Genomic DNA, 10,616 nt, shown 5'->3' with positions numbered 1-10,616 from the left:
CAGAACTATAAGTAAAATTATACCATGCAAGTCAATCTTCTGTCTTCCCAGTCAATGGTGAGAAGTTTGCAAGCATCAGCAGAGAACAATTTGCTTTTATAAGCCAAGTTAACTATTGCCAGGAATGCAATTTATTTAAATTAACTGAGCTTTAACTTTTCCCTTCTGCATCAGCTTGTATTTTTGTTGCTGGGTTGCAAAATCTTCCTGCCTGATCCAATTTTCTCAGCCCCCAACAGAAGGCATTATCAACTTTACTGAAAAAATAGGTACTTTTGGCTGATCCAGTCAAAACTGACATGGCTGACCCTTTTTTATAGCCAGTTTCTAACTAAAGCAAGATGTGTGTGTGTATGCAGAATAGTGAGAGGAGTCGCTGAGGAGGCGGGTGGCCCAATAACTCGGAGCAGTTTGGCCATGCTCAGCTTCCTCCAGGTGTAGCTAGTTAATGGTGGTTTTTCCCACACCCCACAGCCAGACAAAGGTGCTCACACGGGTACTGAACTCCTGTAATGAGCTGCAGAGCCAGTCGATGGATTACACATTCGCTGTATTTTGTCAGGCAATGTAGTAATGGAAATAAATGCTGGGAAAGGCTTCCACCGCGATCGTTTCCTCAGCTCTACAACATAAAGTGGATTGAAACACAGACGTAACCAATTCATACTGAAAGGGTCTAAGTTGAAAATGAATAAATCTATCCAGTTGTATTTTAGTGAGAAAATAGCTCCGTGAATTAGCCAATGAAGCAGTGCGTTACTCGCCTGAACCATTCTGTAGAGGGATTTTGTGCAAGATCATGATTATCCCTTTATCGCATTTATTTTTAACACCGTACTTTTATGCATTCTTATCACAACTGATTTCCTCAGACTGCATGTGTGTTTCCCATCCCGCAGTCTCTATGTAGCAATTCAGACATTAATTGGGCAAAGTTAAAGTTTATAAGACCACTGAAATGTAACAGAGTGACTGTGGCTGAGACATTAGCACCGGGGTGGAAGATTACAACCTACACGTGGTCCGCCCTGTTCCGACTAATGCAATCAACTCGACGTGCACAAACGGAAGATCAAATAGAACGAGTTGTCCAACAACTTGAGGCAGTGATCGCCACACGAAAGAAGAAGACATTAGCACTGCTGTAGAGTTTCTGTAAGTAGTCGCCAGGTAAGCTGGACCCTGCAGAGGGAGAGCAGAGTGTGTGCAAGTACCTCTCTGAGTAGTTGGCGGCTGATGTTGGAAACATTCCCTTCCTTCTGCATGGTTTAATGTTGCCTGCTATGCTTGGTAGGCTAAGGTTTTGACACAGTGGTGAACCATGAATCTTGCTCACACTTAAATATCACCGAGCTGGTGAGCAGTCACCCTTTGCACAACTCAGAATGGGTGGTCCCGTTGCCCGACATGGATTCATTCTCAGTTCGTGCCAGTGGACTAGTTTTTGAGGTCCCTGAATCTCACCAGCAAGAGCAGCATGTCATTGAATCAATGTGAGCTGACAAACCAGTGCTGTCCTTCCTCCTACAGTCCATTGGGTTTAAAGGTGACCCACTTCCCTTTCAGATGTGTGGGTCCTGGGGCCATTGTGTGAAGCACAGAGATTCCTCCACAGGTAGGACAGGTAGGACAGGTGGGTGGGTTGTTTGCAAGGTGTTATGCCTTTTCCCCCTCTTACCCAGGAATTTTTTTTTAGTTTAGTTTAGAGATACAGCGTGGAAACAGGCCCCTCAGCCCACCAAGCACCCGCCGACCAGCGATCCCACCACACTAACACTATCCTACACACTAGGACCAATTTACAATTTTACTGAAGCCAATTAACCTACAAACTTGTACGTCTTTGGAGTGTGGGAATAAACCCGAGCTGCTGGAGGAATCCCAGGCAGGTCACGGGGAGAATGTACTAACTCCATACAGCCAGTGCCCGTAGTCAGCAACTCAAACGCCGCGCCACCATGCCGCCCTGAGGTTTTCTCCGAGATCTTTGGTTTCCTCTTAATCTGCAGAGATGCAACAGACTACCACTGATTATGAAGAAAGCTACTTCAAACATCTAGTGATTTCAACAGCAAATGAATGCCCATATCTGTGCAGCTGTTCTGAGACACCCCACTTCTGATATGATCAGTGGCTGAGCAGCTCTCAGAGACAGACTGCATAAGAGTTCTTAATTACGCTTCAAGAGGGTATATTGTCATATACACTGGGAATTGAACAATGAAAGAAACAATACTTGCTGTAGCTGCACAAGCACATGAACACGACTACACCACTGTCACCACAGATTAATACACAGTAAATAATAACACAATTATCAGTTGCACTAGGTAACCAGACCATAAAATGCAAGCTGGTACATAATGCAACCTGTAGAAAATCAATAGAAGTTCAGTCCTGGGGTAGGGATATGCAGGGTGATTCAAGAGCCTGATGGGAAGAAAGCTATCCTTGTATCTGGAAGTCACAGTCCTTGGGCTCCTGTACCTTCTTCCCAGTGGTCGTAGCAAGATGAAAGCTTGGCCAGGGTAGTGTGTGTGGATCTTTGATGATAGCAGCTGCCTTCTTGAGGCTGCACTTCATCTACATCCCTTCGACCCATGAAGGGCCAGACAATGTCCACCAATTTCTGCAGCCTCCTTCATTCTTGAGCATTTGAGTTATCAAACCAGTGGGAGATGCAACCGAACAGTATGTTCTCTGCCATCCACCGTGTGGAAGTGTGATTCAACAACAACTCAAATCTCTTGAAGTACAAGCATTGACAAGCTATCTTAATGATTACATCAAAATGCTGGGCCCAGGACAGACCTTCAAAAGGTTGTTAATTCTCTCCACCACTATCCCACTAATGAAGAGAGGTTCGGGGGCCCTCAGCTTTCTCTTCCTGAAATCAGCAATCAGTGGTATCATCAACTGATTTAAAGATGAAGTTGGATCTGGGTATGACTGCAGTCATGGGTGTATAGGGAGTGGAGCAGTCTTGAGCTGGCCCCTGTGCTTATGGCCAGTGAGGAGGAAGTTTTGTTGCCAATTCAAACTGATTGATGTATGCTGATTACAGAGGCCTAGTTCTCTGAGTTTGATAATAGGTTTACAGAGGATGATGCTGTTGAACATCAAACTGTAGTCAATGAATAAAAGCCTGACATATGCATTTTTATTGTCCAAGTGGATAGGCCAGGTTTGGAGGGATGTGGACTAAATGCTGGCAAGTGGGACAAGTGTAGTTGGGACATGTGGGCAAGTTGGGCTGAAGGGCCCGTTTCCACACTGTATCACTCTATGACTCTCGAAGTGCACAGTGGAGATGCAGTGATTGCATCTTCAGTAAACAGGCTCTAGTTCATTTTAGAGGCAGAATATAGAACATACAGCAGAGGAACATCAGCAAACCGCCCCTCATCAAAACGACTTGCATCATAACAAACCTCATGATGCACTTCATCATAATGGAGGTGAGTTCCACCAGTCGGTAGTCACTGGGGCATGTCACCTTGCTCTTCCTGGGCGCTGGTATTATGAGTGTTCTTTTAAAGCATGAGGGGACCTTGATTCACAGGAGCAAGAGGTTGAAGATATCTACAAAAACCCCAGAGCCTGTTGGTTCGCGCAGGATCTAAAATGAAACCTGGTGCACAATCAGGACCAGACACATCAACCACATGAAGGGAGTTCTAACATCGACCACACATGAAGGTTGCAATGTCATTGGGGAAGTGTGTGGGCTGCTTTTCTCTCTTTCGAAGCAACTATAGAAAGCATTGAGCTCTTCCTAAAGTGACGCGTCATTATCACTTGAGCTTCTCGGTTTCACTGTGTAGGAAGCAAAAACATGCATGCTGATTGCTACAGTGGCCAAGCATCTATCTCATCCTTACAGCAGAAATGTTTCTTGACCAATGGCTTTGTCAGTTGTCAATGGCCTTCTCAAGGTTGTACCTGGACATTTTATTTGACCCTGTACCCAAATTAAAGTTTTGTTTATTGCCACCGCATTCTTGATAAGGGCTGGGCCATGTATGCGATTAAAGGAGACTGACATTTTAATTTGGGAGGTAGAATGTGATCTTCCAGTGGTGTTTGGTGAATGCCAGTGCCAATGAAATAAGTATAGAAATGGATAAGGTCTTATAAAATGAAACACAAGGCCAGGAAAGTGAATGGACCATCCAGGGTTAATCAATGTTCAAGAAAGACAGACACAAAAAGGGGAAAAAAAGGGGGTAGAGAGGGTTAAGTGGAGATTCGTGCGAGAGTGTGGATAGATGTTCGCTTGAACAATATGGTAATAGTGGAGCTAATAAATATATCAAGGGGCATAAAATAGTGAGAATTGTGTACAGAACCCTCAAATAATGTGGTGATGTTGGGGATGGCATTAAACAGGAAATTATGGACACAAGGGTACAATAATGATCACGGAAAATCTTAATCTATTCTACAGTCAATCTCTCATCACCTTGATCCAGCTTCCCCATGCTAGCTTATGCTCCTCAACCCTTCCTCTCACCTTTCAGTCTGAAACAGGGTCCCCATCCAAAATGTTGTCGCCCATTTCCCTCCACAGATGCCGCCTGGATACGGAGCTACTCATCAAAATCTCTGAATGGGCTCGCCCCGCCTTACCTCTCTGAGCTGCTCCACCCATACACTCCTGCCCGGTCCCTCAGGTCAGCTGGTCAGCTGCTCCTGGAGGTACCGAGGTCTAGTCGGAGGCTCAGAGGGGATAGAGCCTTCTCTGTTGCTGCTCCGGCACTCTGGAACACCCTGCCGCTGCACATCAGACAGGCCCCCTCACTGTCCATCTTCAAATCCAGTGTTAAAACGCATTTGTACTCCCTGGCTTTTGACCATGCCTGAGGCTTTGCTTCTGTTTGTGGTGTTTTTGATGTTTCTTTATTTTACATGTCTTTTCCTACTATTTCTTTTGATTGTTATTTTTGGTGTGTATTAACTTTTTTGTCAATGATTAGTGATGTACAGCACTTTGTTGCAGCTATGTTTGTTTTTAAAGTGCTCTATAAATAAAATTATTATTATTATTATTATTATTAAAAATATATTTTTACTTAATATCTGCAATCTCTTGGATCTCTGTCATAATCTACATAAAGATTGGGTTAACTGTATCAGTAATGATACTGTTGGGAAGAAATTCTTGAAGTCTAATTTACTGTATTAATTAGACAAGAAACAAATGAAAGAACAAGCCATCCTAGACTGATATTGTGCAATGAAAAAGCATTAGGTGGCAATCTGGTTATGTGTGAGGTTTCTTGGGATGGAGACACGATAATTAGACAGGAAGATATGGAGAAGCACCAGAATGAGGGGGTGAGCAGATACATACGGTCTACAGTAAAATGTGGAAAAGAGTGAGATTATCAATTTTAGTAGCACTAACTGGAAAGCAGATTGTTTGGTGAATGTTAATAGATTGGGGAAAGGGACCACGATGCTGAAATCCAAAGAAGAAATCAAATGCCTGGAGCGACTCAGTGGATCAGGCAGCATCTGTTAGGGAATGGACAGACGACATTTCAGGTTCAGACTCTTCTTCAAGACTCCACCGATGCTGCCCGACCCACTGAGTCTCTCCAGCAGATTGATTCCAGGGATGGCAAGACTGATGTATAAACAAAGGTTGGGCTGATTCAAATTATGTTCATTAGAATTTAGAAGAATGAGGGGCTACCTTAGTAGAACCCCGACAGGATTGTAGAAATTAGATGCAGGAGTACGCTTCCGATGATGGGAAGTCCAGAACCAGGCTCATTGTCTATGAAGGAATAAACCATTTACCTATGACTGAGATGACTCAGTGCTGGGACCCCAGCTATTTACATTATATATTAATGATTTGGACGAGGGAATTGAATGCAACATCTCCAAGTTTGCGGATGACACGAAGCTGGGGGGCAGTGTTAGCTGTGAGGAGGATGCTAGGAGCTGTAAGGTGACTTGGATAGGCTGGGTGAGTGGGCAAATGCATGGCAGATGCAGTATTATGTGGATAAATGTGAGGTTATCCACTTTGGTGGCAAAAACAGGAAAGTAGACTATTATCTGAATGGTGGCCAATTAGGAAAAAGGGACACGCGATGAGACCTGGGTGCCATGGTACACCAGTCATTGAAAGTCGGCATGCAGGTGCAGCAGGCAGTGAAGAAAGCGAATGGTATGCTAGCATTCATAGCAAAAGGATTTGAGTATAGGAGCAGGGAGGTTCTACTGCAGTTGTACGGGGTCTTGGTGAGACCACACCTGGAGTATTGCGTACAGTTTTGGTCTCCTAATCTGAGGAAAGACATTCTTGCCATAGAGGGAGTACAGAGAAGGTTCACCAGACTGATTCCTGGGATGTCAGGACTTTCATATGAAGAAAGGCTGGATAGACTCGGCTTGTACTCGGTAGAATTTAGAAGATTGAGGGGGGATCTTATGGAAACTTACAAAATTCATAAGGGGTTGGACAGGCTAGATGCAGGAAGATTGTTCCCGATGTTGGGGAAGTCCAGAACAAGGGGTCACAGTTTAAGGATAAGGGGGAAATCTTTTAGGACCGAGATGAGAAAACCATTTTTCACCCAGAGAGTGGTGAATCTCTGGAATTCTCTGCCACAGAAGGTAGTTGAGGTCAGTTCATTGGCTATATTTAAGTTAGATGTGGCCCTTGTGGCTAAAGAGATCAGGGGGTATGGAGAGAAGGCAGGTACAGGATACTGAGTTGGATGATCAGCCATAATCATATTGAATGGCGGTGCAGGCTCGAAGGGCCGAATGGCCTACCTCTGCACCTATTTTCTATGTTTCTATGATGAGATATTACTTTTTAAAGCCAAATTATTAAATACATTCAGGAATATATTAAGTGATGGAGGCTCAAATAGCTGAATTAAAACTGCTCATTTTCTATGTAACTTATTTTGCTGTTTTTTCTATTTCACATGTTTATGGAATATTTTTGTGGAGTTATCACATTATATAGTTCTGGTGTCAGAACCTGCAGTGATAATGTGGATAATGTGGATGCGCCCCGCTGGTAAAACGCTTCAAACTTCAGTGAGCTCAGAGCTCCATCTTCTGGAAATATGATCTCGGTGCAACTACCACTGCATGTAAGATCAGTACCCTTCAGTGATCACGTCAATGGCTTAGACCTCAGCCGCAATGTGCAAGCATCATCTGCATACTTATCTCCAACACTATTAATTCATTAATAGAACCAAACAACCGGATGGACCTTACCTGCAAACACCCATAAGACCAAGTCCTCTACCAACCTGTCCCACCGTCAAGAACTAATAAAAACATAGGTTTAAGGCGAAAGGAGAAATATTTAATATTTGTAGGAAGGAACTGCAGATGCTGGTTTAAACCAAAGATAGACACCAAATGCTGGAGTAACTCAGTGGGACGCAGCATCTCTGGAGAGAAGGAATGGGTGACGTTTCGGGTCAAGAACCTTCTTCAGACATGTCAGGGGAGAGGGAGATACATAGATAAGGAAGTGTAAGGTGTGAAAACAGGACAAAAGGGATGAAGCTCAAGGAAAATGTAGATGAGATCATTGTTAGCTGGGAGAAGGTAACAACAAACCAAACAGATAAAATGTAGTCGGAGACAGTCAGACTGAGTTACTTGAAGTTCGAGAAGTCAATGTTCATACCGCTGGGGTGTAAGCTGTCTAAGCGAAATATGAGGTGCTGTTCCTCCAATTTTGCACTGGGCCTCACTCAGACAATGGAGGAGGCCCAGGACAGAAAGGTCAGTGTGGGAATGGGAGGGGGAGTTAAAGTATTTAGCAACCGGAAGATCAAGTAGGTTTAGGCAAAACGATCAAGCCTAGGCTCGGCAAATCTACCAGTTCAGTGTGTATATAGGTATATGAAGGTGAGCTGCCAGATGAAGTAATTGAGGTAGGTTCAATATCAACATTTGGACAGGTACATAGATAGGAAGGTTTTAGAGGGATATGGACCAGGTGCAGGCAAATGGAACTATGGCATCTTGGTCAGTCAGGGACGTTAGGCTGAAGGCCCTGTTGCAGTGCTGAATGCCTCGAGTTAGACAGCACAGAAACTGGCCCCTGAGCCCAATTTATTCATTCTGACCAAGTTGCTTCCTGGATCAAGTCCCATTTGCCTGTGTTTTGCCTACATCCCTCTAAGCGTTTCCTGTCCTTTGCTATAATCTCCTATCAAATTTCCTGTCCAACTATATTTTAAATGTAATTTGGTAGATGGAAAGGTACAGGTGCTTGAGTAACTTGACCTCCACTCGGGAGTTGTCTGGAGAGCTGAGCCGAGGCGCTAGCAAGCATCGTGTGTCGACCTTGGAAGCTCTCGGATGCTCTTGGGAAACCCTAGACATAGCATGTGTCGTGCGTTGACCAAAGTTCTCGACAGCTCTTGGGAAAGCCGAGCTGAGGCGCTAGCGTGCGTCGACCTTCGGAAGCCCTCGCGAGCTGCAGAACAGAGCCCACTTGCTCGTTCTTTCAGCGTCTTTTGAAGAAACTTTAAAGTAACTCGCAGCTCGTGCAAAAACAGTGCCCAGCAGGCTGCTCTTTGAAAACTTTGCGCAGCTGGCCACGAGGAGCAGAGCCATTGTGATTTCATCGGCCCGTTAAATTTTAAAAAGATCTCAGATCTGTGAACAATTTGAAGAAATAACTCAAGAAATAATGAATCAAATTTTCATAGGAGGCGATTTTTGAGATGAGGTAAATCTCTACCGGAATATGTAAACATTTCACCATTAGCGCGTTGGGTTTTCAAGGAGATGTGAATCACAGAAAAAACAAGTAAACACACAAATACATAAACACCCAAGATCAGAGTTTTATAAGTATACAGATGGGCCAAACATGGGCAGGTGGGACTAGCACAAATGAGGCATCTTGGTCAGCCTGGGATATTTGGGCTGTAGGGCCTGTTTCCGTGCTAGATGATTCTAAACCCTGAAATATTAACTCTACATCAGTCTCCACACGAGTATTTCCTTAACCAGAGCATTTCCTGGTTTTGTTTCAGTTTTCCAACAACTGCTATACAGATCCAGAAAGTTTCAGGGTGACTTATTCCAACTGGCACAAGTTCAGGTGCTGAAGGCAGAATACCACAGGCAAGTGGTTAAGAGTATCGAAGACCAACGGAAACAAATCAATTTGCAATTGAGAGCGAAAAAGCATCTTTCTAGAAGGACAATTCTGATCTATGTTTCTCCGACAGGTGAAAATGGGTAGAATGTCGGAGACAAATGTACTAATGAAACCAAAGGGAGCTGTCACTCAAATCATCTGATTGTTTACAACCACATCAGCTTGAATTCTATGCAATATGTGCCCTCATTACACAGAACCATAGTGGAGCCAAGATGTGGACTGAACAGTGTCCTGCTTATCAACCAGAGACATAATTTACACCGGTCATTCTCAACCCACAAGACTGAATTGAAGAAACGAGTTAAGCATTTCTGCAATTTGAATGATCTACCACTTTTTTTTTTAATCTTCCTTCCAATGTTAGCCTCGTCACCATCCTGAGGTAGGACTTTCATTAAAGAAATCATGGTGAAATTATATTGCTGAGGATGTTTTGAAGGTTAATGATAATAAAGGCCAATGCAAGTGGGGAGACTTTAGTTCAGCTCAATTCACAAGCTTAAAGATTAAGCAGAATATTGAAAAAAATGACCTAGTTTTGCAGTCAAGATCTGTGGAAAGTAGTCGTCCCCAGATTAAACTAATATGTCTAATTTTCAGCAAGGAAGACATGGAGGCTTATTTGGCAGGGGAGTGAAGGGAGAGAAATTGTGAGTGGATTACAGGACCATTTCAGTTGAGCAGCTAGCTGTCAACAGAACAGACAGATTCAGGTAAGAGTTTTCTAATTGGACAATTTATAACAATCACAGCCTATTGTTTAATTTATGGGAAAATAATCACCTTACATTTCAGTATAAGCAATAAACTACAGAATAATTAAGCAAAAAGAATTAGCTTGCAGAATTGCTGCCAATACTAAATTAGATCAAACCAAGGGGTACACTGCAAACACTCTGCAAGAACACAGTGGCACAGCAGTAGAGTTGCCAGTAACCCGGGTTCCATCCCGACTACGTGTGCTAGCTACACGGAGTTCATACATCTGAGCATGTGGGTTTTCTCTGAGATCTTCAGTTTCCTCCCACACTCCGAAGACGTACAGGTTTGCAGGTTAATTGGCTTGGTATTTCAAAATCCGCGGAGAAATCGCTGGTCAGTGCGTATCAGTGCTGGTCAGTGGTGGGGGCCAAAGGGCCTATTTTCACGCTGTATCTCTCAACTAAACATGGTGGAAGTGATAGTGACGCAATCTTTCCAAAATTTGTGATATGTCAAAAGTCCACCTTAAAATGCACTGAAAATGCACCTGAATGTTTAATGATTTTGTTTTCACTTCGCAAATCCCAAAAGATCACCAAAAATTATGAGATTTGGCATTAACTTCCAATATTTTATTTCTAAAAGGATTTATCCATTCCTCACAATAACATTCTAGTTTGCCTTTCGTATCAAAACGTTTCAAAATTCTTCACATAATAACATTTTGGAAGCTCCGACCGTGAACAAA

Source organism: Leucoraja erinacea, chromosome 19 (assembly GCF_028641065.1).
Source record: "Leucoraja erinacea ecotype New England chromosome 19, Leri_hhj_1, whole genome shotgun sequence".
NCBI lineage: Eukaryota > Metazoa > Chordata > Chondrichthyes > Rajiformes > Rajidae > Leucoraja > Leucoraja erinaceus.
Note: the sequence above shows the minus strand (reverse complement) of the source record.